The sequence below is a fragment of the Dreissena polymorpha genome, chromosome 13, assembly GCF_020536995.1.
Source record: "Dreissena polymorpha isolate Duluth1 chromosome 13, UMN_Dpol_1.0, whole genome shotgun sequence".
NCBI lineage: Eukaryota > Metazoa > Mollusca > Bivalvia > Myida > Dreissenidae > Dreissena > Dreissena polymorpha.
Genome location: NC_068367.1, coordinates 69,307,369 through 69,313,420, shown reverse-complemented (window position 1 = coordinate 69,313,420; position 6,052 = coordinate 69,307,369).

Genomic DNA, 6,052 nt, shown 5'->3' with positions numbered 1-6,052 from the left:
TCTAGAGTCCGTGGTTTCTTCTATTACAGATTAATTGAGTCGCTTTGGTGCATCGCCTTATTTCATATTATGCTTTCTCACATTTTTTTTTACATATTTAGAAACAGTGGAAGAAAACCATAACAACGGTACCAAAAATGTATGGTCGGTTAGAAAAAGGATGCTTTTATAGCCCCTTTTAGCTTTTACGTGTTTTCCTCAAGACATTGTTTTGTGTACAAAAACAAAACGGTATTTTTCGGTCAATTTTGACCGCGATTTACAGGTTGGCACTGACCCTGCCATAAAATATTTTAACATGGTTAGAAACTGTGGAGGTTCTTCTTTGCAACGGTACCATTATAATTAATATCGAATCAATAATAATGTTTTAATAACACCTTTTTCCTTTTCAGGGTTTTCTTTACGGCATTTGCGTGTGTAAAAAAACCCGTTAAAACAGGCCGACTTTGTCCGCGATTTACAGGCCGACTCTGACCCTGCCATAAACTATTTTATATATTATTAGAAACTGTAGAGGATCTTCTTTACAGCGGTACCATTACAATTAATATCGGACGAATAATAATGCATTTATAACCATTTATATCGGTTCCGGGTTTTCTTTACGGCATTTGCGTGTGTAAAAAAACCGTTAAAACAGGCCGACTTTGTCCGCGATTTACAGGCCGACTACGATCCTGCCATAAAATATTTTCATATGGTTAGAAAATGTAGAGGATCTTCTTTACAACGGTACCATTATAATTAATATCGGACGAATAATAATGCATTTATAACCATTTATATCGGTTCCGGGTTTTCTTTACGGCATTTGCGTGTGTAAAAAAAACGTTAAAACAGGCCGACTTTGTCCGCGATTTACAGGCCGACTACGACCCTGCCATAAAATATTTTGATATGGTTAGAATTTGTAGAGGATCTTCTTTACAACGGTACCATTATAATTAATATCGGACGAATAATAATGAAGTTATAACCATTTATATCGGTTCCGGGTTTTCTTTACGGCATTTGCGTGTGTACAAAAACCCGTTAAAACAGGCCGACTTTGTCCGCGATTTACAGGCCGACTACGACCCTGCCATAAAATATTTTGATATAGTTAGAATCTGTAGAGGATCTTCTTTACAACGGTACCATTATAATTAATATCGGACGAATAATAATGAAGTTATAACCATTTATATCGGTTCCGGGTTTTCTTTTCGGCATTTGCGTGTGTAAAACAAAACGTTAAAACAGGCCGACTTTGTCCGCGATTTACAGGCCGACTACGACCCTGCCATAAAATATTTTGATATGGTTAGAATCTGCAGAGGATCTTCTTTACAACGGTACCATTATAATTAATATCGGACGAATAATAATGAAGTTATAACCATTTATATCGGTTCCGGGTTTTCTTTTCGGCATTTGCGTGTGTAAAAAAAACGTTAAAACAGGCCGACTTTGTCCGCGATTTACAGGCCGACTACGACCCTGCCATAAAATATTTTGATATGGTTAGAATCTGTAGAGGATCTTCTTTACAACGGTACCATTATAATTAATATTGGACGAATAATTATGAAGTTATAACCATTTATATCGGTTCCGGGTTTTCTTTTCGGCATTTGCGTGTGTAAAAAAAACGTTAAAACAGGCCGACTTTGTCCGCGATTTACAGGCCGACTACGACCCTGCCATAAAATATTTTGATATGGTTTGAATCTGTAGAGGATCTTCTTTACAACGGTACCATTATAGTTAATATCGGACGAATAATAATGAAGTTATAACCATTTATATCGGTTCCGGGTTTTCTTTTCGGCATTTGCGTGTGTAAAAAAAACGTTAAAACAGGCCGACTTTGTCCGCGATTTACAGGCCGACTACGACCCTGCCATAAAATATTTTGATATGGTTAGAATCTGTAGAGGATCTTCTTTACAACGGTACCATTATAATTAATATCGGACGAATAATAATGAAGTTATAACCATTTATATCGGTTCCGGGTTTTACCTTAAAGATTTCCGGGTTTTCCGGATATTTCCGGGTTTTATACCTGCCCAGAAAAAGCACCTCTCTAAAATGCGCGTCTTTCTCTGGCTTTGTCTCAGAACGCGTGGATCGCTGTCGTATTTCCAGAAAGAGGCCACCGGTAAGCTCAGAACCGGTTCTTCATTGTCTGGTCCCCATTCGCTCTATCTGGAAGACTGGTGGATGTCACTAAACATTCTAAGTCAAACATAAATACAATGAATCCTCTTCGGGCGCCCTCTCATGATGGCGTCTGGGGCAAATTGCCCCCATCCCCTGCCCTTCCCTCGCTACGCCTCTGCTCATCTCCCCAATTATACTTTGTGTAGCTCATTCTCAGCACAAACCCATTCAGAGAGAAAACTACAGTGTAAAAAGACCACTGGATTTGACAATTCTGGCTGACCAAGAAAAAGACCACTGGATTTGACAATTCTGGCTGACCAAGAAATATTATCAGTTAATATAAATAACACTTCCAGTTTAAAATACATTGTATATCAAATATGACATTGGCTTACAAAGGAAATAATACAACGGTTGATATTTGATATTTTCAATATTGACTGTTACAATTTGATACTGTGTAAGCTTCTCAGTATACCGTGTCTTAGCCCTTTACCACTTAGATACGTATTTTAACATATTTGTAGTCCCTAAAAGAGATAAATTTATTTAAAGACCGATCTTATTAGATTAAAGTTTTAAAGGCTTTATTTCCAAAAAATAGATACTGCAGAAAACAGCATAAAACCTGAACAGTTACTCGCAGGCTGTTCTGGTTTTATGCTGTTTGCACATAGCCATTTTTACTTTGCTTCTGAGTGGGAAAGGGTTAAAATAAAAAATCCTATATTACGCAGTACAAACATACATATTTTTATTACTAGTTTTACAAGTATATATTCATATATTATAATATACTTTTATTAATGGTCAATCAAATTAAGTTTACTGATAGATCTATGGTTTGATTTGAGTTTTTTCTATTGGAACCAAATTTACATCACATTAGCTAGAGACGTAGACATCTATGTATCTGCATAAGCTAATTGCTTGTCTGTAAGTACTTTATAAATCATGGATTACTATTTTACTGAGTCAGCCTAAATATTTATATTAATAGTGTTTAAACAGAGATTTACATGTGTACATTTCAATTGAAGATGCAACAAGATTATGAGGATAAATGTATAAATTAATAACGAATCAATAACAAAAACAAATTGTGCATTTTTTCAGTTTTTTGTGAAAAGATTTGAAGTAATTGTGTGTTTGTGAACTATAATTTATGAAAATTTGAATTAATAGATCAAACTTTGAATGGGCATCATTTTGTTGATTTTCTCAGACAAAACTGTTAATTTCCTATTCAGAATGTATTTTAGTAATAGTCATTCTATTATTACAAGAAGTACAACAAGCTATTTTCCATGAATTTTTAATTAATAGTATTTGTAATGGCATATTTTATCATTCGACTGAATTTATAAACTGTGTTCATGCAAACATGGGCACGGTTTCATTTTTTTGACAATTAAAAAATCATATTAAAATAAAATTTTGATGTAGCATAGGTTTTATATGCAAGTGTCTATTACACTTATAAATTAAAATAGCATATTATACATTATTGAACAGATTATTCCAAGATTGATATCTTATTCTGACTTCGCACAGTGCAGTTCAACATTTGAACATTGTATTGAACTGTATAGGAAGCTATAGTTTTGAAGTACAGCAATACAAAATGCATAATGCCTATCACAAGTAGTCCATATTAGGCTTACATCATCTTGCCATAACGTTTTTAAACCATATTACATGAGTGGTGTCATATTACAATTTAAGCCTATAATTTACCTTAACAATGTGAAATGTGATGTTAATATTTTTTTAAACCTTTAAGTGGTGAAAAGATAAAAATGCAACATAGTTACTGTAATTAAGTAAATTAAGTGACAGTTTAACTGATGTGTTTGTTTGGATGCTCATGTAGATATATCATGTTTTAAACAGAGAAAAATAGCAAGAAAAGGAGTTTCACATTGTTTTAGTAAATAAGAAACAAAGTTTTTGGACAGAATCGTCAACTATTATACTTATTGATTACCTATACAAAAGGTTTTGCTGGCGTATTGGAAATGGTGTCCATCTACCTATAAAATGGTCCCTGTTTGATCCCTTCTGGCACTGAGTTAGAGTTCGCTAAATCACCTTTAAAGAATATGCACCAGTAAAGATAGGACCATGTAAGAGTAGCAGGGTTTGGTGTAAGGAGAACTTATACTGCCTTGCTATATGAGCTAGCTTTTATGGCAGCGTGGAAGAATGTCTGCCTGATTTGGAACCGGGCGATCCCTTGTTCAAACCACATTTTGGTTGGGGATTTTTCTGGCTGGGTTACATTGGCGCCCAACAAAAAACAAATATAGCTATATAAGGAAAAATGCCCCGCCCCTTGGAAGCCATGTTTTGCAAGCAAACGTAACCATTTTCAAACTCATCCAAGATATCATTGAGACAAATCTTCTGACCAAATTTCATAAAGATTGAACAATAAATGTGGCCTCTAGAGTGTTAACAGGAAGATTGGACCAAAAATGTGACTTCTAGAGTGTTCATATGTTTTCACTTTAAACATATAGAGAAAACTGCCCCGCCCCCTGGCGGTCATGTTTTTTCACCGATCTGGACCATTTTCGAACCTGTCTGAGATATCAATGAAACCAATGTTTTGACCAAGTTTCATGATTATTGGGCAAAGATTGTGACTTAAAGAGTGTTCACAAGGTTTCTCTATAGCCATATAAGGAATACTGCCCCGCCCCCTGGTGGCCATGTTTTCCAACGGACCGGAACCATTTTTGAACTCGACTAACATATCATTTAGACAAACATTTTAACAAAGTTACATGAAGATTGGGCATCAAATGTGACTTCTACAGTGTTCACAAGGTTTTTCTTTTTTTTACCTAGTGACCTAGTTTTTGACCCAGCATGACCCAGTTCGAACTCAGTCGAGGTATCAATGGGACAAATATTCTGACCAAGTTTCATGAAGATCGGACAATAAATGTGGCCTCTTGAGTGTTCACAAGGCAAAATGTGGACGACGCACGACTCACGATGGACAAAAAGGGATTACAAAAGCTCACCATGAGCACGTTGTGCTCAGGTGAGCTAAAAAACACCATGTGTGTCAGACGTCCCACAGATGTCATCGCAATAGGAAATTCATGGAAAAATTTCACACTTGGAGGAGGTGTATGCAGAAGGGTTCGGTATAAGGAGAACTTATACTGCCTTGCTATATGAGCTAGCTTTTATAGCGACACAGTAGTTTCTGCCTGATTTGGAACCGGGAGGTCCCGGGTTCGATTCCCATGGTGGTCGGGGATTTTTCTGGCTGTGTTACACAAGCATTGTTGATTTGGGGCTAATAATCCTGGAGCCAAAATTGACCCAGATTTAAGGCCAAATAAGCATGATCCTGCTATACATGGAACAAGTATTGGTTCTACCGAGGAAACAGGATTGAGTGTTTTAGTAAGCTTCAGCCTTTCAGTGCAAGTTATCTAAAATTAATAACTACCCGTATTTGTTGAAAGAAACATTCTGCACAGATTCAATTATTTATTTTATCTGTATGTAAGAATCTTTCCAATCTTGAAGGACAGTTAACTATTTCAAAAGCACCATAACTATGAAACAAATATTATTGTTTTGAATATTGCGTTCTTCAAAAATGATACTGATGATAATTCGACACGATTAGAATGATAAGATATTTCTAAATTCCATTTTCGCTAACAATTCCAATACCAGTTCAATTGCTTTGAACACAGTTGAAAATAAAACTTTTACACTGTGGAAACGTTCTACATACTATATTTCCACTTTTTTTTCCCCAAGCATCCTAGGGATTTAAACATTTTCTCTGACTTTTGTAAATATGCAGCCATATTGAAAATAGTTAAAAAGGGTGACCATTAGACCAGACGAGACAGATTCAAGCGATCAATCG